The sequence below is a fragment of the Dipodomys spectabilis genome, unplaced genomic scaffold (assembly GCF_019054845.1).
Source record: "Dipodomys spectabilis isolate Male_0828 unplaced genomic scaffold, ASM1905484v1 ptg000188l, whole genome shotgun sequence".
Taxonomy (NCBI): domain Eukaryota; kingdom Metazoa; phylum Chordata; class Mammalia; order Rodentia; family Heteromyidae; genus Dipodomys; species Dipodomys spectabilis.
The window spans coordinates 4,684,512-4,707,702 of NW_024870865.1; the positions used below are offsets into that span (position 1 = coordinate 4,684,512).

The 23,191-nt window shown below is 43.1% G+C and overlaps 1 pseudogene; it reads left to right on the plus strand.

The window, feature by feature from the left end:
- Nucleotides 1–13,373: 13,373 nt before the first annotated feature.
- LOC122121432 lies at nucleotides 13,374–22,600 on the plus strand (annotated as a pseudogene).
- Nucleotides 22,601–23,191: the final 591 nt, after the last annotated feature.

A 23,191-nucleotide genomic window follows, 5' to 3' on the forward strand; every position in this document is an offset into this window, starting at 1 on the left:
TGGATTGGTTGCGTCTCTGTTTTAATGACTGTGCTTAGTAACTACAAGGCCCTGGATTTGATATGAAACATTGATAATAGGGATGAGAGAAAAAAACAACAAAGACAAAAACAGCTCCAAATTAATAGAAGCAAGGACTAAATGGTATATACCCTAATGAAGATGAAAGATGATCTATCCACCAGGTCTACAGCACTGAGGAAAATGATGCTATCAAAGGCAGAGAAAATAGCTTTGGTTTGGTGTTTTCTTTGCAGCATATACGCATGTGCAGAATAAATTGCACTTATATGTCATGCTGTCACTGGGTGAATCGTTCTCGTGATGCTAAAGCTTGCCAAAGGCATACTCTTACTAAAGGTGGAGTCACCTCATTACTCCTGAGGTCATCGTCGGTCCAACAAAGCCCAACTCCCAATGCCTCCAGCTGACCTTTGCAAGCAGTTATTCTTGGGCTGGACTTCAAAAATAGGGCTTTATAAGAAACAGAGAGAGAGAAGGAGCAAAGTGAGGAGAAATGGCAGCCAAAGATGAGTTCTGATGAGCTTCAAGCTTTGTGTAGTTCAAGTCTTATTCAGAATTCCTGAGGTAGATAGATCCCTGACTTCCAAGAGCCATGTTCTTAGGGCCAAGTCTTCCCTGGGAAGTGTACAGGGATGTGAACATCCATCCCTAAGAGAGTCAGGTGCAGACTCCTTTCTCAGGAGACCCTCTGGGTCCTGAAAGTGGTTAGAAAGTACATAGTCTTTGCTACTCCAGTGTCATTCTCTCTGTTCATAAATAACTGATGGGGACCTCTCATTGCACACTAGGTCAGCCACAGTAGTGGCTACATGGCCAATGTGCATCTGTGAGATCCCCAGCCCCATTGTGGTCCTGATGCACTGAAGAGATGAAACTGGAGGATCTCTTCTGTGCAACCATCGCTTCTCTGGGTTCCAATACTGTGTTAGTCACTCTTTCATTCTTATAACTAATGCACAAAGAACCATCTAACGGAGGAAGCATTGATGCTGGTCCATGGGGTTCAGAGCTTTTCAGAAATTCAATCAGTTGTGGTGGAGTGGATATTGTTAAGCTAGTCACATCACAAAAGTCAAGAAGCAGAAAGAAAAAAGACAGGGGCAATGGAGGGAACGTGGGAGAGAGGGAGAGTGAGGAGTGTACACCCACTGGCTTTCTGCTTTCCTCTTTTTTGTGAGTCTGGTCTCTTTGGGATATTGCATCCTAAATTCATATGAGTCTTTCTCCTTTATTTAATCCTCTCTAGGAACATCCTTACAAAGAAAAATATGCTTTTCTAATCTCTCACACAACTCTCAATCCAATTAAGTTGTCAATCAAGAATAATCAACATAAATAGCAATTAAAACACACTCCTCTAATACCAGAAGGCATGTGGTGGCATCATAGGCATAGCAAAGTCTGGGAGACTCTGGGCTCCATAGCAACGCCATATCCCCAAATAATGAAGCACAAATCAATGGTAACAATGCCCCTCATCCTCTATGATTGATGGAGAGTGTTGTCCTTTAGGCCTCTCCTGTCCACATGGTAGATCCAATTGTATTGGGCTCATGAGACTCTAAGCAGACATGGTTCATGGTTTACACATCAGCAGCTTCCTGAGTACAGTCCCTGAACTCTTCTGCTCAAGGCTAGCATTCTACTGGTTTGATACACAGCTACACTTCTGGTTTCCTGGTGGTTAGTTGGAGCTAAGAACCTCATGGACTTTCTTGCCAAGGCTAGTTTCAAATCAAAATCCTCAGGTCTTAAACTTAAATAGTAGGTACTTTTACAGTCGTGAGCCAGAGGCCCCTGGCTACATTGGCATTCTTTTCTTTCTATACAGCAATTGTATCACTCATTTGGTAACAACAAAACATACTCATTATATCGTGGTTTCTGAAATTCAAGGGTCTCACATAGCTCAGCTAAGTTCTGGTTTAGGGCTCCACTAGGCTTCCAGGAACCCGTTGGAGTTCTGTCTCAGTCTCAGCTGGAAATGATCCATATTCAACCTTTCGTTGTTAGGTAGAGTACAGACCTCTCAGGTGAGAGATTGAGAGCCTGTGTTTCTTCTAGCTTTTGGCCAGATGTCAGCTTTCCTGAGTTTAGGTGATTACATAAATTTCACATATTTCCCAGCATTTTTTTTTTTTTTTTGTCGGTCGTGGGGCTTGAACTCTGGGCCTGGGCCCTGTCCCTCAGCTCTTCAGCTCAAGGCGAGCGCTCTACCACTTGAGCTACAGCGCCACTTCCGGTTTTCTGGTGGTTTATTGGATATAGGAGTCTCACGGTCTCTCCTGCCTGGGCTGGTTTTGAACCGCGATCCTCAGATCTCAGCCTCCTGAGTAGCTAGGATTACAGGCGTGAGCCACCAGCGCCCGGCGTTTCCCATCATTTTGGAATAGTAATACTTAGTTAAAATCACAAATAAATTTTAACCTTCACAAGACAAATTGTCATTATCATGGTTTATGAAGTTTGTGAATTCTATGAGCTTTGACAATACAATTATTTTTTCCACAACAGGTGATGTTTACATTTCTTTTCTTTTGCTTGCTGTAAGCTGTTCCCTCTTTCCCTCTCATTCCTCCCTTCCCATCGCTGTCTTCGGGTTGCTTAGTTCATGTTCATCTTTGTCCGCTGCAGCTGATGGGGCCTTTGTTGTGTGGTGTTCCATTTCTCACTTATTCTGCATCCTCCTTCTAGCTTCCCTCCATTGTGTGCATATATATACCATATATATGGTCAAGAACATGGAGTCATTTAGCAATGATATGACAAAATGAGAAGCTGTCCATTGTCTCTACAGTCCTGCTACTTTGTCATATTTACTTGCATATTGGATTTAGCATCCACATATCAGGGAGACCATGTGCCATTTGTCTATTTGTTTTCGGGATACCTCTCTCAAAATGGTTCACTCTAGTTCCATCCATTCCCTTGAAAATGCCATTGTTGAATCCTTTGTAATGGCCGAATAATATTCCATTGTATATAGGTAACACAATTTTGGATCCACTCATCAGGAGTGGGGCATCTGGGTTGTTTCCATATCTTGGCAATTGTGAACAGTGCTGCAATAAAAATGGAGGTGTATGTATCATTGCATCTTGGTTCCTGTGGTTCAGGGTAGATGCCTCAGAGTGGTATGGCTGGGTCATAGGGGAGGTCTATATTTAGTTTTCTGAGGTACCTCCAGACTGCTTTCCAAAGTGCTTGTATCAGTATCCATTCCCACCAGCAATGCAGTATGGTTCCTCTTTCTCTCCAACCCCTCCAGCGTTTGTCGTTTGCTTACTTTAGGATGTGGGCCACTCTGACTAGCATAAGGTGGTATCACAGGGATGTTTTTATTTGCAATTCCTTTACAGCCAGGGAAGACGAACATTTCTTCTTCTTCTTCTTTTTTTTATTTTTTAAATTTTATTTTATTTTATTTGAGAACATACTGTACAGAGGGGTTACAATTACATGGGCAGGATAATGCATACATTTCTTACCAAGCATTGCAGCCTCCTCCTTTGTTTACCCTTCACCTCCCTTCCCAGCCTCCCCCCTCCCCCCCACCCAATCATACCCCCCTCCCCCCCCCACACCGACATTGTAAAGCTGGTTTTGACATGACACTTTGTACTTCTCATTGTTGCAACAGGTCCACCTGAATCCTTAAACGACTTGTTTGTCCCCATCTCCTCCACATGTTATACTGACATCAAATATAGTGAAAGCGGGGGTTACACTGTGGGGGAGGGACATACAAAGCAACAAAGAAATAACCTTATATGCGTTCTTCTTCTTCTTCTTTTCCATTTTGATCTCTTCTTCTGAGAAGTCTCTCTTTAGCTCCCTTGCCCATTTCATGTTTGCTTTGTTAGATTTGGGAGGGGTTAGTGTCTTGATTTCCCTGCATATAATGGCTATTAAGACATTGTCTGATATATTGCTGGTAAATATTTTTCTCAATTAGATGTCTTTCTTTCTAGTTTGGTTGCTATGTCTTCAGCTGTGCAGAAACTTTTTATTTTAAGGTGTCCCTTTGATCGAGTCCCTCTCTAATTTGTTGTGACCCTGGGACTCTGCTCAGCAATATCCTGCCTGTGCGGATAAGTTCAAGTGTCTCTCCTACTCTTTCCTGCAGTAGTTTCAAAGTATCAGGTTTGATGTTAAGGTCTGTGATCATCCATTTTGAGTTGATGTTAGTGCACGGTGAGAGGCTAGTGTCCACTTTTAGTTTTCTGTTTGTGGCCACCTATTTTTCCCAGCACCAGTAGTTGAAGAGGCTATGATTCTTCCACTGTATGTCTTTCGCTCCTTTGTCAAAATCAACTGAATGTATATATGCAGTTTTATTTCTGGGTCCTCTAGTTTATTCCATTGGTCTTTGGGTCTCTTTTTGTGCCAGTACCAAGCTGTCTTTGCTATTAGGTCTCTATAGTAGAGCTTGAAATCTGGTATCATGATGCCTCCTGAATTCTTTCTTTTGTCTAGAATTGCTTTGGGTAGTCTAAGTCTTTTGTTTTTCCACATGAATTGTAGGACTGTTTTCTCTATTTCAGCATAGTAGGTCATTGGGGTTTTAATGGGAATTGCATTGAATATGTATACCAATTTTGGCAGTATGGTCATTTTCACTATATTAATTCTGCCTATCCAGGACATGAGAGGTCTTTCCATTTCCTGGTATCCTCTATGATTTCTTTATTTTTTAAGGCTTTTCTAGTTTTCATGAAATAGATCCTTTACATCTTTGGATAGGTTAACTCCTAGATGCTTTATTTTTTTGAGGTTATTGTGAATGGGATTGTTTCCTTCATTTCCTTTTCTGCTTGTACATGGTTAGTATACAGGAAGGGGACTTATTGTTGTGGGTTAGTTTTGTGTCCTGATACTTTGCTGAAGTGGTTTATAAGCTCTAAGAGTTTGGGGATGGAGCTTTGGGATCAATAAAATATAAAATCATGTCATCTGCAAAAAGAGATAATGTAACTTCTTCCTCCCCTTTGTGGATCCCTTTAATGCCTTTCTCTTGCCAAATTGCTCTGGTTAAGGATTCCACATCTATACTGAAGAGGAGTGGAGAGAGTGGGCATCCTTGCCTTGTTACTGTTTTTAGGAATATTGGTTATAGTTTTCCCCATTAAGTATAATATTGGCTATTGGTCTGTCATATAAGGCTCTGGTTGTTTTAAGGAATGTTCCTTCCTTTTTTGGGCGGGTCCGGTCATGGGGCCTGAACTCTGGGCCTGGGCGCTGTCCCTCAGCTCTTCAGCTCAAGGCTAGGGCTCTACCACTTGAGCCACAGCACCACTTCTGGCATTTTTCTTTTTGCTTATGTGCTGCTGAGGAATCAAACCCAGGGCCTCATGCTTGCAAGGCAAGCACTCTACCACTGAGCCACCTTCCCAGCTCAGGAATGTTCCTGCTATTCCTATTTTTACCAGAGCTTTTAACATGAATGAGTGCTGTATTTTATCAAAAGCCTTTTCTGGGACAATGGAGATAATCATGTGGTTCTTGATCTTGGATCTGTTGATTTGATGGAATACATTCATTGATGTATATATGTTAAACCATCCCTTCATGTGTGGGATGAAGCCTACTTGGTTCTAATGTATGATGTTGTGATATGTTCTGGATTCTGTTGGCTAGAATTTTATTGAAGAGCTTTGCATCTGTGGTCATCAAAGAGATTGGTCTGTAGTTCTCTTTTTAGTTGGGTCTTTGCCTGGTTTGGAGATGAGTGTGATATTGACTTCATAGAATGATTTTGGGATTGCTCCCTCTGTTTCTATTTCTCTGAAGAGCTTTAGCAATATGGATGTTAGTTCCTCTTTAAAGGTGTTATAGAATTCCATAGTGAATCCATCTGGTCCTGGGCTTTTCCTTGTTGGAAGGCTTCTGATTACTTCCTCTGTCTCATTGTAGGTTATTGGCATATTTAATTGCCTTTTTTTTTTCTAGTTTCTCCTTGGGCAAGTTGTATTTATCCAGAAATTCATCCATTTCTGCTAGGTTTTCCTTCCTTAGTGAGTATAGAGTCTGCAAGTAGTTCTTTATTGTTTGGATGTCTTCGATGTTTGTTGTAATTTTTCCTGTGGCATCCCTGATCTTGTTGATTTGGGTCTTCTCTCTTCTATTTTTAGTTAATCTTGTCTTTGGTTTGTCCATTTTTATTGATTTTTGTTTAAAATAACCCAGCCTTTTATTACTTTTATTTGTAGTTTTCCTGGTCTCTATCTCATTAATTTCAGCTATTTTGGATATCTTGCTCTGTCTGGCAACTTTAGGTTCAACTTTTTCTTATTTCTCTAGCAGTTTTAATTGTGTCATGAAATTGTTTACTTGGTCTATCTCTGTTTTCTTGATGTGTGCACTGAACGCAATAAATTTGCCCCTCAGGACTGCTTTTGCCATGTCCCATATGTTTCTTTGTAATTATGTCTTCATTTTCATTGAATTGTAGGAACTTTTTAATATCTTCTTTAATTTCTTCTGTGTCCCAGGTGTTGCTCAGATATGTGCTGTTTAATTTACATGTGTTTGAGTCTTTTCTACTTTATGTCTTGTTACTGAGAACTGGTTAGAACCCACTATGGTCAGGTAGAATGCAGGGAATTATATCAATCCTGTTTTTTTTCTTGTTGTTGTTGTTGTTTTTGCTTAAATTCCTTGTATGAACTGTGGTATGATCTATTTATGGAAAGTATTATGGGCTGCTGAGAAGAATGTCTACTGGGTTGCTGTTGGGTGGAAAACTCAGTATATGTCAGTTAAGTCCACTTGAGATATGGCATCACATAATTCAGAAATGCCTTTGCCAATCCTTTGGGTGGTAGACTTGTCCTTTGGTGATAGTGGAGTATTAAAGTCCCCTAGTATTATTGTATTTGGATCTATCTTTTCCTGTAAATCTGAGAGTATTTGCTAAACATATTTGGGTGCACTGATGGTTGGGACATATAGATTAACAATGGTGATATCCTCTTCTTGGATTGTTTCCTGTATTAGTATGTAGTGACCTTCTTTGTCTTTTTGAAATGATTTTAATGTAAAGTGTATTTTATCAGATATCAGGATGGCAACTCCTAACTTCTTACTGGGCGTATTTGCATGGTAGATCTTCCTCCATTCTTTCACTTAGAGTTTGCTTTTATCTTTGGCTGTAATGTAGGTCTCTTGTTTCTTTTTTGTCGGCCATGGGCCTTGAACTCTGGACCTGGGCATTGTCCCTCATCTGTTTGGCTCAAGGCTACGGCTCTACCACTTGAGCCACAGCTTTACTTCCAGTTTTCTGGTGGTTAATTGGAGATAAGAGTCTCAAAGACTTTCCTGCCCAGGCTGGTTTTGTTTATGGTTATTATGGAGAGGTATATTGTGCTTCCTGTCATTTTCCTACTTTCCTACATTTTTCTTTTCTTTCTTCCTTCTTTTACTAAGTTCGTCTCCTAGAGATATGTATGTGGTATGGGTTTCTGATCTTATTTCTTAAGAATGTAATTCTCCTCAATATTCTTTGTAATGTTAATGTACTGTTTATGAATTCATTGAGATTTTCTTTGCTATTAAATTTTAGTTTCTCCATCGAATATGAATGATAGTTTTGCTGGATTTACCAGTAAGGGCTGGCACTTATTGCTTCTCAGGGCTCAGATAGTACTTTCCCAGTCTTTCCTTGCATTCAGTGTCTGTGTGGAGAGATCTGCAATGATTCTACTTTTTTTCCCATTGGAAGAGAGCTCCTTCTTTGCTTTTGCTGGGTGCAAGACTGTTTCTTTAGTGCTAAAATCTAGCATTATTAGTATAATGTTTCTAGCTGTGCTCCTCCTGTGATCTTGCTTGTTAGGTGTTCTGTAAGCCTCTGTTATGTAGGTAAGATTTTCTCTTCTAAGTCTGGGGAAAATTTCAGTGATGATTTATTGAATAAGTGTTGCATTCCTTTGTTCTGGTATTCCTTCCCTTCATTCACCACATATATATGAAGGTTCAATTTCTTGGCACTGTCTGCTTGTTCTTGGACTTCCCTTTGACATATTTTCAGGGCTTTTTCCATATCTGTAACTTTTTTTCCATTGCCTGCATTTTGTCTTCAGTATCTGATATTCTACTTTCCAATTCATTCACTCTATTTACTGCAGCTTCCATTGTGGTTTGCATGTAGAAAATTGAATTTTGCATGGAGGAAATTGAGCCATTTACAATTTCTATGTCGTTTCTTAGAGTATTAATCTCATCTTTTAGAGAGGTGTGCACTGCATCTATTTTTGAGTGTATTTCTTGTTTGGAGGCCTGGATCTCTTTTGATAACTTATTCCTTTGTTCTTTAAATTTCTGATCTATTTCTCACTTTAATTCTTGTGTCATTGTCTCTCTCATCTTTTGGGTGTAGCGTTTGTCTTCCATTTCTTTTGTACTTCCACTGGTGTTCTCCCATGTGTGGTTGCTGGCCTAGGGTCTGATTTGCTATCTTGGCCATTGATGAATCTTGTCCTCTGTGATTTTTGCATGTGGTTTCAGGGATTATTGGAGACCAATTCCAGAACTCTGACTGTCTTGGTCACTAGGTGGCTACCTTTGCTTGTTTCTGGATTTAATCCTGGATCAATTGATGTAGCTTGCTCTTGGCACTGGGCTGGTTGAGAATACTTTTTCTGGTCCCAGTTCTACTTCAGGAGGGGCTGCTTTCCAGTTGCTGGTCTGACCCACACAAGGCCTACTCTTGTTAGATTGTGCTGGGCAGACACATTCCGCCCTCTGCTGTGGTGTGCACTCAGATCCTGACCAGTCAGTGGCAAGCGGTTAAGATAGCTCAGGTTTCTGCCTGGGATACAGGTAGGGTTCCTTCACGTGCCTCCTGGATATCCTAGGCAGTTCCTGCCTTTAGTCAAGGACCAGCATCCTAGACTGCTCCTCTTTCCTCCCAGGGGTGCTCTTGGTCAAGCCTGGCCAGCTGGGTGTGCCCACTGGTTTCTGGTGCACTTGCATATTTCCCAGATTCTATAGGACCTGTAGCCCAGGTATTAGAATGGGGGTGTCCCAGTCAAGTTCTGGGGAGTTCCCACCAGTGCTGGTCTCCCGCGGCAGGGGGGGGGGTGAGGTACAGGGGGAGGTGGGGGGGGGTTCCGCTGTTGGGGTACTTACTTATCCTTGTACTGGTTGGTAGCTGTCCAGGGGTGCTGTGTCAGATCCCTGTTTTTGTCGACTGTAGGTTGCTGGTCACCACTGTGTTGCCTGTTCGTTGAGATGACTGTGGGCTGTGCTGGGTGGTGGCGTGGGTGGAGCTGTGTTTCACAGTGTTTGCCACTGTTTATGGGGTCCGCATCCTTGCTGCAGTTGTTTTTTGCGCTGTCATTCTTCGGGTTGGACCGCTGGGTTTCTGGGGTCCCCGGCCACCACCGCCACTGCAGGCCAGCCTGCTTCCACAGGACCTCATGGGGTCACAGCGGGTCAGGGGTCACTCCACCCTACCCCTCTCCCCCCCCACCGCCGCTGCCACCACCACCGCAGGCCGGGACGCTTGTATGGGACAGAGCAGGGAGGTGCAGCTCCACGATTCTGGGCTCCCTTGCTGCAGCTGTCCGCGGCCAGAGCAGAGAGGCGCTGTCCTGCGAGTCTGGGGTTCCTCCCCGCCCCCTGCCCGGACTGGACCGCTTCTGTGAGCCCGAGCGCAGGGAAGCCGCACTGCGAGTCTGGGGTCCCCGCCGCTGCCGCCGTCGCCGCGGATGCTGCCCTTGGCTGGGCTGGAGCAGAGGGTCACCGGGTCACAAGTCCACTGCCTCCACTGCAGCCTCCTCTGCTGCCGCAGCCTGGGCCCCTTCTGCGGGCCTGAGCAGACAGGGGCTGGGACACAAGCCTGAGGGCCGCCGCTGCCGCTGCCGCCGCTGCCGCCGCTGCCTGGGCCCCTTCCACAGGCTGGAGCACACAGGCGCTGCTACTCAAGCCTGAGGGCCGCCGCTGCCGCCGCTGCCGCCGCTGCCTGGGCCCCTTCCGCGGGCCGGAGCACACAGGCGCTGCACTGGAAACTCACACAGGCGCTGCACTGGAAACTGGGATCCTTCCCTGTCGCCGCTGCAGCCGCCACCCGGCTGGGCTGGGCCGCTTCCACGGGCGGGAGCAGAGACTCCACGGCGGCTGAGGGCCTTCAAGCGGGTTCTGAGTTCCTGTATTCTCCCGGTCAGCACCGGCTCTTGGGAATCTTCTGGAAGCCTCAGACCCTTGTGGCTCTGTGGTCCCCGGTGGGTCCCCAGCCAGGCCGCCTGGGCGGCTCGGCAGGGCCGCAGCCACAGGTGGGGACGGGTCTTCCCGCTTTACCGGCTCTGTGTGGCTTCCCACGCGTTTCCTGTTCTTCTGCTCATTCCCGTCTCTCTCTGAGTGCTGGCCTCTTTGCTGGTGTGGGTCTCTTGTGGAAACAGCTTGGAGGCCCAGCTCTCCATTCGGTGGAGAGCCGGTGGTGTTTCCGGTTTTGGCCCCGCCCTCTCAGTGGTGATTGGATTTGCCTTTCTTTGATGGCCAGAGATGCTGAGCATTTCTTCACCTGTCTCTGGGCCATTCGTTTTTCCTCTTCAGAGACGTCTCTCTTCAAGGCTTGAACCCACTTTTTAATGGGGTGGTTGTTATATGGGGGGTTGTTTTGCGGGGAATTTAATTCTTAAGCTGTGGTCATATTTTAGATATGAGGCTCACGTGTGTTGTATGGATATTGAAGATCTTCTCCCAGTCTGGCCAGTTCTTGCTGATGTATTTCTCAAGAACAGCCGAGGTTTAGGATGTGTCGTTTGCAGAATTGAATACACATTGAATACAGCATGTGTCCACTCTTCTGAGCATGTGGAATCTTCAGCCACAAAGTGCTAACCAACCCCTCATATGACATCCTTATGAACACAGATCAGTCCTAATGCAAGTTTTCCACTACTGACCAAAGAAACTACTGTCCTCCCCACTCTGCCCCTAGTTTTGAAAGAGCATGAACAACGCCTAGCTGTATTTCTGTGTATGATGGTGTTTTATTTGATCCTCCAGAGTGAAGATGCTTAAAATGCTCTCTTTTGTATATGTATACTTCCTACCAGAGTACTGTACACTTTGATGAAGACAAAGAAATGTACTCTTACCTGTAGGGCTCAAGTTGTTTATGATATGTATAACCAACATATTATAATTGTTTTGATCTGTAGCAGACTTTCTTCTGTGTGTTACAGTGTCACATCCTCCATGAAACAAGATTTTTGAGTATGATGATAAAAAAAAATGTTTATTTTACTTGGAGCAGTAGAATTGATTTCTGACACATCTGCCAAACAAGGTTTTGTGAGCTCACAAGCATAAGATACCAGTGTCCTCTGATATAGAAAAGGTAAGATACCTATGTTAGTAAGATGTTCTACAGTTTACTTTGAAGTTCCACTTTTAAATGTTTTCTAAATATAAATATAGAACCCCAGTTTTTGGTGTGTGTGTGTGTGTGTGTGTGTGTGTGTGTGTGTGTGTGTGTGAATTCTGGAGCTTGAATTCAGGGCCTGTGCACTGTCCCTGAGCTTTTTGCTCAAGGCAAGCAGTACACCTGTGGAGATACAGTTTCACTTCAGGCTCTTCTGGTGATTAATTGGTGATAAAAGACGTAGACACTTTTCTGCCTTTGCTGGATTTGAACCAAGCTCCTCAGATCTGAGCCTACTGAGTTGGTATGTGTACTGGTATGAACCACTAGCACCAGAAAAGAGCCCATGTTTTATACTTCAGAATCCCCTTAGGACATAAGATTTGCACATTAAAACCCAAGGACTTAACCAAACCAGTCCTCACAATCATATTATAGTCTATCACCTACGTGATTTCTTGTATTAATTTTGTCTCAATGTTGACCAAGAAGGAAGCAGACAGCACACAGGAATTTGAACAGAGAAACTGAATATAAAGAATATTTTACTTACCAGAGAAGATTGAAGAGGTAGGTTCCTGGATTTGAAACATAACAAAACAAACAAGAAAAAGACACTTTTAAGGAAGCACAGATGTAAGGAATAGCCACCATTTACAGAGAACCTGGCTTCAATGTGTATGGTCCTGCAGAGCATGAGCACAGAGGTGCTGGGTTTGGAAAATACGCTGAGGAATGACAGGGAAGTCTTCCTTGAGTACCTTTTGGCTGCATGTGAAAATACATAAGAGACTAGGCTCAGACAGGATCAGAGAGCACCTGTGAGTGACATGAGCAGATAGCTACTTCTTTGACTATCAGCATCTACTTCATTAGCTTCTCCTTCCCCAGAGTATGTCTATGGCCTCTGGAAGTTTCTTGAGAAACATATAGAGACAAATTGAGGAACATAGGTAAACAAAGAAACGGGCTTGTTTGTTTGCAAATTGATCTGCAACAACATTTGTGTACCACCAGAGGGTAGATGGATGCCACCAAATAGACTAATCAGGGGTGACCAAAAAAGAGAAAGACATCAGTGGGATCGTGGGACCATAATCTGGTACTTTTGTTTCCAAGAATCAGAGTTGTGTCTTAGTAGATCTCTGTTCATCTTTGTTTCTGGTGGCTGTGTACAAGTAGGTATTTTAACAATTTGATGGACACTTGCCAAACCATTTTATTCACAATGACCCAATGACAAGAAACTTGACTGTGATCTGAGGCCAACGCTCACTACCCCATCATCTTGGCCTAGTTGATTCCCTTTTGCCAATGGAGGAAAGGATTTGCCTGAATATTCTACATATTCTTCCTTCCTTTCTTTGTATAGAGTTTTAGTGGTAATATATCCATTCCTAACATCTTCCCTTTTGAAAACAATGTGTCTGACATGTTACATTTGAATTATTTACTTAAACTATTCTTACTTCAAGCCCATCACATTAGCTCATTTACTGAGTGATTATGTAATACCCTATAGCAAACTAAAACTTTGAAGACCACTATTCACTCTAGTATGGATTTTCTATCCATTGCCCAGTTATGAAGTTATTACAGGAATCTGCTGATTATCTCCAAGCTGTGCTCAGGTGCTTGGGTTCATTTACAAGAGTATCTCTAAAGTAGTTCTGGTAAAGCAGATCATCATAACAGCAGAAGGATATGATAGAGGGAAGGTGATCACAGGGGAAGGGGGAGAAAAGGGCCAGGGATAGCACAACAATTTATAATAGGCAGGCATTCACCTCCTTTCTCCATATAAGACCCAACTATTACCACAAAGATGGAAATGTGGTGTCTGTTGCTGGGGATTGAACCAAGAGCCTCATGCATGCATGCATGCATTCTCCACTTGAGCCATACTACCAGCTACTGACTTTATTAGTAGACAGTTTGAGATTCAATAAGGCCACTGGATCAGTAGATAATTTCCACAGTCCCCATGAGGGAAGCATTCATACCTGGGACAGGCACAAGCAGTGAAGCAATGTCTGCTCAAGAGGCAGAAAGGTAGGAGGCAACATGCAAAGAAGTTTCTATGGTGATTCTATACATAGGAAGACAAAAGCAAGCCTGAGTCACCTGAGTGACTTCAGTCCAAACCAGAGCAATCACGTTGCCCTGGGCTATCTAGTCCCTGTTCAATGACTGGTCATAGCAGTGGATAGTGCCTTATCATTGAGGAGCCCGGAATGTTGGTAGTTGAGAGTGTGGGGTCTACACTCTTGGATTATGTATGAAAAGTGTACTCATAAGTAAGTTGTTTGCTGTCTCTCAAGTCTAAGAATTGCTGTCCCTTTTGGATCAGCAAGGCCATACATGCCTAAACATGAGTATAAAAAAAGAAATCACAAATATAAAGACTAATTGTGAGGTTAGTTTTTAGTTTAGCATACCCGGGAATTGAGGAGGAAGAGCAAGACTGGGGTAAGGGTGATTGTTCTTCCTCTTTTACCATGGCACAGACACAACCGTGCTAATCTCTGATTTTCCAAATGAGAGGAGAGATACAGGGCTCCTTACAGGACTCCCTCAATGTTTCCCCATCTCTGAGTAGCCTGGCCATGGCTTCTCACCATCTCACAGAAGCCTTTTTACCACTATCTGCCCCTCTCCTTGACCACATTGCAGAATATTAGGGTGGTGTGATAATACACAGCCTTGACCTGGAACCAGGTGCCTGGGCTTCACAGATGTTGGGCCACAACGTGTACAGGGAAGAATCTGATGCAATCTGTTTTCTCATTTTTCAATGTGGAAAAACCTTGTGGATTCACATAAAATATTGGACGTTTATTGATGTTCCACCTGCAATCGTCCACACTATGAATTTCAGATTATGCACCCCTTTGGCCACCTAATATCACATGGGTAATGTTGTTTTTTTAATTATTGTATTATGCCAAAGTACTGTGAAGTGAAGCCTTAGGCCAGCATTTTGCAAAAAGTCCCATAGACTATAATTTCAGGCTAATACATATTGATCAATCAAAAGATGCCACACCTTTTGCTCTAGGCTCATTGTGGAAAAACAAAGCAGTGTGATGGCCATAAAAATGAGCCTTGACTGTCCTTGTGTCCACTCACCAAACAGGCAGTTAACAGAAGAAATTCATAAAGTAGGTTCTAAAAAGAAAGAATCTGTGGTTTTTGGAGTTAGACAATGAGTTGGTATAGTGACTAGTGGTCCTACCTATGCAGGACAGCATGGGTTAAACAGTCCATAGCAAACTGTGTAAAACACATCCTGTTACTCATATATCACTTAGGCCAGTGAGGCTGTAAGAGTTGGTGGCTGTTGATCTGTTTTGGAAGATTGGAACCAGCAGTTATTCACCAGAGAAATGAGGTTAAAATCTCCTGGACAAAGGTTTGCTGCTAGTGAAATTCCTTCATAAAACTGGGGCAGATAAAAAATGTTATTTGTAATCTAATAGCATGTGTCCTTGAACTTTGAAACTTAGCTAAGACATAGAGCAACAAGAGAAATGCATGATGTTAATACTTGAATTTATTTAATGTGACAGTACTTGGGTTAGAACTCAAGGCCTCGTGCCCTCACTCAGCTTCCTTGCTCATGTTTGGTGATCTATCGCATGAGCCACACCTTTACTTCACCATTTTGTTGTTTCGTTGGAGGAAAAGGAAGTCTCCCAGATTTTCCTGCCTATGCAGGCTTCCAGTCATGATTTTCTGAATCTCATTCTCTTAAGTAGTTAAGATTAGAAGCATAAGGCTTCTAATGTTACTCATTTTATGTGGCTGATAGCTATTTGTCTAAAGCATAGGAAGTAGTTAGGCATGAGAGATCAATGCCATCCTAAAAAACAATAATAAGGATGTAGAGAAGACAAAGGAAGCAGTGTATACTTTGGTGGCAGAATATTATGTGAGAGTATGTCCAAATGGTTCTTGTGGAATATCAAATTGTTTATCTATCTATACATATCTACTGAGATAAATATCGATACATACATATATGTTGATATAAATATATAAGTTGATACACACCTATGGATAGGGTAGAGTCTGTGTTGTCTTAGTCTGCCTTTCTGCCCCAGGATGTTAAGTGTTATTAGGGAGATCAGAAGGCCTTCAGAACCTTCTAGGTCTTTGGGGTCCTCCAGTGAGATAAGAGGCCATATAGCAAGTCAAAAGCCACCTAAAATGGAAACCAGACTCATGTTACAATTATCATTGTGATCATGAATCTGTGTCATGCATAACCAGCCAAACTCACCAACTCAGCCCCAGCCTCTGTAGTATAGCTGATCAGAAAGCAGATGCACCATCACTATGAGAAATTTATAGCTACCAGAGTCCATTGCCTGTAACTTAGCATTGCCATAGCATCAGGGTAACCCCAGAGTGCCTTCATCCCACTTAGAACATGCCATTGTCCCTGACAAGAAAGGGCAGATGCTGAGAAATCATGAAAAAGGCAAATCATCTTTGCAAAGTTCATTCTGTGCAGATTTCATGCACTCTGAAAACCCTGGTGTTCTGAAGAGAGCACCACCAGGAAAGGTGAAGTGGAATCACCTCATTCAAGGTTGAGACAGCAGGTTGAGGCAGCAGTACAACAGCCTTTACCTGAGGATTAGAGTTTCCAAGTCTGGGGAGGCAGGGCTCACCTTGCAGCAAGTCCATAGTCAACCTTGGTCTTTGCAGTGATATGTGTGGAAAAAGAGGACCCTAAGAGTTGTGTCTTAGGACTTCAGTGGTGTGCCTTTTCCCCTATGTGTATACAGGGTTTGAGTGAAGCAATAAAGGAAGTCTCTATCTGACCTCAGTAATGACGTGCAGGTTGGTAGAAATAATGTAAAAATCAGCTTTGATCCAAGGCAAGTAGCAACAAGAATTCCATCTGATGAGAATGATTAGCTTTCCTGGATTTCCTGCTTCTCAGTTCTTACAATTACTTGACAAGCATCAATATCCATAAACCTTAGGAGAAACTGATGAACTCATTCCCACATAGGAGTTGTGTGCACACAGATTGACACTGGTTCCAAAATGGCTCATATAGCTCATTTAAAGAAACTGAGTCTTGAAGGGATAACTGAAATTTGTCTCCAACTCTCCTCCAGGGGTGTATACTTGAGAAGCTAAGAATTTGCTCGATGCCCAGATTTTATCAATTTGCACTACACCTACTGCCAATAAGGAAGGACCCTAGAGTGGTGGTGACCAACCTGCGATTTGGGACAATCCGCATGAGGCTGTTCCAGCCGAAGGCAGTGTCCTCCTGCCCTCGTCGAGGCGTCATCTTCTACCACGGAGGGGCTGCAGTGATAGGCAGCCTGGGTAAAGAGCTTTCCTGTGGTGTGTGGTCCTGGAGGAAGGGCCTCATTACCCATCAGCCTCAGCTAGCTATCCAGTGACCCCTGGGTGGGGCCAATTCTAGCAGTCAATGGAGCTTAGTGGAGTTCAACCAAGTAGAGGTGAGGAACACATCATCAGTGGAATTGTACTTTCCTGGCAATGTTCTTCACAATATGGTCCCTCAGTGCAGGTGCAGGTCAGGATATCCCCAAAGGGGCTTCTAGATACATGGCTATGACTCCTCCCTTCCTTTCCATTACTGCCTTTATCATATCTTCTCTGCCTGTAGAACCTGTGACAAACCCCTGCATTAATCACAGTGGGCCACCCAGAGACACTAAATCCTCACCAAAATCAATAGAAAAAATAGTTAATCTTCCTCCTTCTAATGCAAACTCCTTAGTCCAAACTTCTAGTCCAAAGTCAATTTCAGATGCCTGTGCCTTCTAGGGTCTCAATTCACCCTATTGGAAAATAAGCATTGCAGAAGTTAAGCCTCATGGCCCATGTGAGATATGATATGTGGTAAATTGTAGATAGATATGTGACGTTGCCTACACAGAGATTCACAATGTTATTTCAGAGGAGACAATAATAGAACACATGCAGTCTGTTTTCCAGAGCCCTACAACAGCAGCTGCTCTCAGTGGGCCTGTGGTGGCAAGTATTTGTCCCCATCATGGCCTGAACTCTCTTGTTCCTGTCTTGCAGATGTGTACCACAACACGTGCAGTTCATGGTCCTGAAGACAGACTCAGTGGTGCTCTCAGTGGGGTAAGTGGAGTAAGAGGGGTAGGGTAGCAGCCAGAGCAGTCCAGGAGGAGGATGTGCAAGATCCAGGAGTCCTGACCACAGGTTCCCTTTCATACATTCACTCCCAGCCAGCGGTAAACTGCCATAGGATATCAGAAGGGTGGAAAATCCTCACCAACACTGGGCATGCAAGGATCAGCTGTGGTGGAGTAAACACAAGATTTCATCTTTCCATTTTACACAGTCTCCATCACTTTAACAAACACAGAAGGAATGTATCTTATGGAGAAATAGGATTTTAATTTTGCTCACTATTTGAGGAGTTTAGTCCATGCAGGCTAGCGAGCTTGTTTCATTTCTAGGTCCTTCTGTTAAGGTATGTCATGATTGTGGCAAGAGGACATGACAGAGCCTAGCTGCTCTCACAATTGTAGTCAGGAAGTAGAAAGAGCCAGGAATGTATCAGAAATAAGACACAATACAAACACACTTACCTACTTCCTATAGGTCCTATGGAAGGAAGGTGCTCAAGTGTGAGTATAAACTTTCACACTTGATCACCTAAACGGATGGGGTCTGGACCATGTTTGTTTGTTTTTTTCTTTTTGTCAGTTGCAGGGCTTGAACTCTTGGCTTGGGCAATGTCCCTGTGCTCTTTTGCTCAAGGTGAGCACTCTAATTCTTGAGCCACAGGGCTACTTACTGTTTTCTGGTGGTTTATTTGGGATAAGGGTCTCACAGACTTTCCTGCCCAGGCTGACTTTGAGCTGCAATTGTCAGATCGTAGCCTCCTGAGTAGCTAGGATTTCAGGCAAGAGTCACTGGCGCCCAGCTCTGGACAATTCCTGAGATACTCTCAAGGGATGTTTCCTATTCCTTAAGCAAAATGTTGTTTCCTTTTACTTAACTCTTCTCTTTACTCAACCATACTCTTTGACAGCCATACACAATATGTATAACAGTTTTAATAATAGTTTTCTGGAAAAGAGTATCTATTTTTCCAATGTTCCTGCTTAGTCTTTTTGTTTATAATTATCTCTATCTCCCACAAATTCTGAAGGCATGGACAAAATGGAGCGTTTTTGCTATAATGTTACATGAATGGCATTTAATCCGATTCCCAACAGAATGGTGTCTCCACCCCAGACCTCATGAGCACAATCTGTTATGTCAACATTGCTGTCAGCATTCCAGGCTTCAGAACTTCTCCCAGAATCACCGACTTCCCTCCAGTTCCATACATGGGGGCCTTGCACCTTACATAGTGAAGTTTTCAATATTCCTTTCACAGACCAGTTCCTAGGGCTTAAGTGTGGTCATGGCAACCGTCCTACTTCTCAGCACATTAGTTCAGAGAAGTGTCCTCACACTGACCACTTTGTAAAGATTTATTTTAGTTCATGGTCCCCAAAATATCAACTCATAGCCAGTTTGCTCCACTGATTTGGATTGATCATAAGGTCAAAAACCAAAGCAAGGGGCTGGGAAGGTGGCTCAGTGGTAGAGTGCTTGCCTTGTATGCATGAGGCCCTGGATTTGAGTCCTCGGCCACACATAAGCAAAAAGAAAAATGCTGGAAGTGGCACTGTGGCTCAAGGGGTAGAGCGCTAGCCTTGAGCTGAAGAGCTGAGTGACAGCACCCGGGCCAAGTTCAGACCCTGCAACCGGACCCCTCCACCCCAAAATAAAAAACCAAAGCAAAATTCTCATCAAGTAGTTTCAAAAGAAGATAGTGAGAGTCAGTGTCCAGAGACAAGGTATACTTGAACAGCACCATCAGTAATCTACTTCTTGTAACTAGGTCTTATAAACACTGCCTATAATGCTGAGAGATTGTGAGTCAAGGAGTGTTCCATCCATTGTTGAAATAAGAGCCTCACCTTCTTGGTAACACACTGGCATCTCAGTTGGGTGCCATTCTAGGTTCACCTAATTTCCAGCAAAGTATTGAATAAGACATACATGACCTGTCATGCCAGCTATGCAGGTGACTGAGATCTGAAGGTTACAGTTCAAAGCTAGCACAGGTAGAAATGTCTTTGAGACTTCAATTACCTGGCAGAAATGCCAGATGTGTACCTGTGGCTTTAGTGCTACATTGGTAACCTTGAGAAAAAGAAGCTTAAGGACATCCCTGAATTGAGGTACCAAAACAAAACATTACACACATGAGTACTGAGAGAAGCAGAAGTTCATTTGAGGGAAAGTGGGCTTTAGTGAGTAGGCTACACTCCCCAGGAAGCCAGTGAACCTGAGCAAGACTCTCTCTTGCGAGACTCTCTCTTGCAAGGCCAGAGAAAGGTTGGGTGGGATATTAGGCTGTTTAGACCGAGGCAAAGGGTGGGGAATTTCTCCCACAGGACAGATGCTTTGTCATGGGACAGATTTGAGTGGCTGGTGGTGGTAGTATAATAGTTATATAACTGTGTGTCTGTCCTAACAATGGATTCTGGTACAATAATATTAATGGTATGTAGCACATAAACATAGGAGTTAATTTTAGGGGGGTTCTTCCCAGATTTCTCTTAAGAATACCCTGGCAGTGCACTGTGCATATGATGTGACAAGAAGTGGAATTTTATTTAGTTAACCAATCAAAACTGTTTGCCAAATGTACTTTCTGATTGTTTTAAAGGTATAAAGTCAGGAGCAAATTAATGGGCTGCTCTTACAAGTGACTACAAAACAACAGATCCTGGTTTCTCTGTCTGATTCAATCAGGTCATGTCTCAAGGATTGGCTCTAGGATTTAGGAAACAAGACATGGATAAATGAGCCTTTCCAACATACCTCCTATCCCAATTGTAGAATGACTGAGCTATTAGGGAACACACGAGAGATCTTTTGCGAATGAACCCTAAGAGCAGTTAAGATGTTAAGTAATCTTAGTAAAATTAAGGGAAAATTTTCACAAGTATACAAGAAGTCTGCTAATATCCTTGAGAATTAAAAAAAAAAAGAACACCAAATCAATATTTAAAAATTCACCTAGACACAAAGCAAAAATGTAAAAAGAAAAGGAGAAAAGAAGGTGATCTGAGGGTAGCATGTCTTTCAGGGGAGATATGGATGAAGATGGTAGGGAAGCAGCACTGTCTGCAGGCCAAGGTCAATGTCCTGTTCACTGTATATCATACTTGATGGTTCTACAGGTTGACAATTCTTCATTTAAACACCTACTTATTTACCTACCTATGTACCTTCCTATGTACTTGCCAACCTGCGTATGTACATATTTCCCTACCTAACCACTTCCAGACATGCAGAGATGAATGTGGAGAGTAACTAAGAATAAATCACTGTTCTTGGAGAAATCAACAAATCATTGGAATAAAAAAAGAACAGGCATTGGTCAATATGAATCTGTATCTAAGTCTAAAAGGTCATGACGAGTCAGTGTGATACAGTTTAGAGAAGGGAGTGAGTGAAGTTTTTAAGAAGACTATAACGTTATGCCTCGTTGATGGACTCATTCTATTTGGATTTCCTCTGCATGAGGCGCCAAGGCGCTTTAGGACTCCAGTAAGTTACTAAGCATCTCTAGACTATTTTGAAATCACTAAGGAGAGCAAAATCTTTACAGTGTCAAGACCTGATCTCAACTGGCTACTATAGTATCTGAACTTTTAACAAAATAGTCCATGATCCAAAAAGCCTTGGAGAAAATGAAATTGCCTAACAGAGACCACAGCAAGGTATCCTCGAGCACCTGCACTGATGGCTGCGAGGAATTTCACCGTGTGTTGTTATAGCAGATACTTGCAGAGATCTGGCCCATGGATCAGAGCAGATTGATGGGCAGCTTTGGAATTATACAGGGAGAAAAGGAGCTTCAGACTTACCAGAGGGTGCCATAGGAACAGTCGAAGAGAAGAGGGCTGAGAGAAGTTTCAATTCAGAAATAAGTTCTTCCTTCTTATATTACCCTTCTTCTTTCCCATTTATTTTTCTGTGAAAAAAAACAACAATTTCACTATGACACCAAGTATACTTCCCCATGGCTGCTGAAAGGCTGTGAGATCACCAGTAGCTGAAGTTCCTCCCTGTCCCCATCATTGTGTATTTTCTGTTACCAAAGCAAACAGATTGGAAGTTTCTGAAACCTGTGTTTGTTTGCCTGTGGAAGCAGATAGGGGTTTGGATTGGGAACTTCAGCCACGCTGACTCTAAGCAGCTTCTTCATATGCACACACAGAATAGATGGGAATCCACATGTTTTTTGGCTACACACAAGTCTGAGGATTTTATCAGAAGTGGTCTCCTCAGTGTGGTAGAGGACGTTGTTCAAATGGTCTTCTAACCCTCTACTCACTAGGGTCGTGGGTTTCCTTTTTCCTCCACAGGTACCGCAAGCTTCCTGACTACCATCACCCGCTCTGTTTCAGGGAATGTCTGAATGCCACCATCACTTCCTGAAGACACTAGATATCTATGGGGTGAACCCCTCCTGGGTTGTGGTCTCTGGAGACAGCATTGGAGCTACCATTGTGGCATTCGTCAGCCAGGCCTTGGTGGGCAGAACAGATATTCCAAAGCTCTGGGGACAGATCTTGTTTTACCCTGTTCTGGAGAGCATCAATTTTCAATTACCATCATATCAACAGAACAAAAATGTCCCATTTCCCACCAGAGACCTCATTATGTTTCTGCTGATATTTGACAATTGACCCCTCCTGGAAAGATGACTTGTTAAAAGGTGCGTGTGTTCCTACCCATATCTGGGAGAAGTATAAGAAATGGTTGAGCGCTGACAATCTCCCTGAAAGGTTCAGATACAAGTACCAAGCAGAATTTCCCACACCTTTTAATGAGGCTGCCTATCTGTAAACCAGTCATGTATTTGAGGTAGAAAATGCCCCCCTCATAGCTGATGACCAGATTATCACTCAGCTTCCAGGGACTCTCATAGTGACCTGTGAGTAGGATGTCCTCCGAGATGATGCCTTGCTATACAAGAAGCGCCTGGAAGACCAGGGGGTCCCTGTGACCTGGTACCATGCAGAAGATAGTTTTCATGGATGCTTGCCATTATTTCCTAAAATTCTTCTCCATTTCCCCTGTTGTGAGAAAGTATTATCTGCCATAGTCTAATACTTAATGGAAATATGATAAAATTGTTGTGTCTCTGTTGTAATGAATTTTCCTAATACCTACAAGCCTCTGGGTTTGATTTGTAGAACTGAAAACAGGAAAGAGAGAAAAGTAAACAAAAACTATTAAAAAAAACACAGCCCAAATAAACAGAAAGAAGAACTAAATGGCATATACAAGAGACCCTGATGAAGATGAGCTCAGATGATCTCTCCACCAATTCTACAACACTGAGGAAAATGATACTATCAAAGGCAGACAACATGGCTTTGGGTTTGGTCTCTTCTTTGCAGCATAGAGGCCTGTGCAGAATAAATTGTACTTATGTGTCATGCTGTCACTGGGTGAATCATCCTCTTGATGGTCCAAAAGAGCCCAACTTGCAATGCCTCCAGCTGAGCTGTTAAACCAGTCATCCTTGGGAGGGACTTCAAAAAGAGGTCTTCATAAGAAAGAGAGAGAGAGAAGGAGCAAAGTGAGGAGAAATGGCAGCCAAAGGTGAGTTCTGATGAGCTTCAAGCGTTGTGTAGTTCAAGTCGTTAATCAGAATTTCTGAGGTAGATCCCTGATTCTCAAGAACCAGATTCTAAG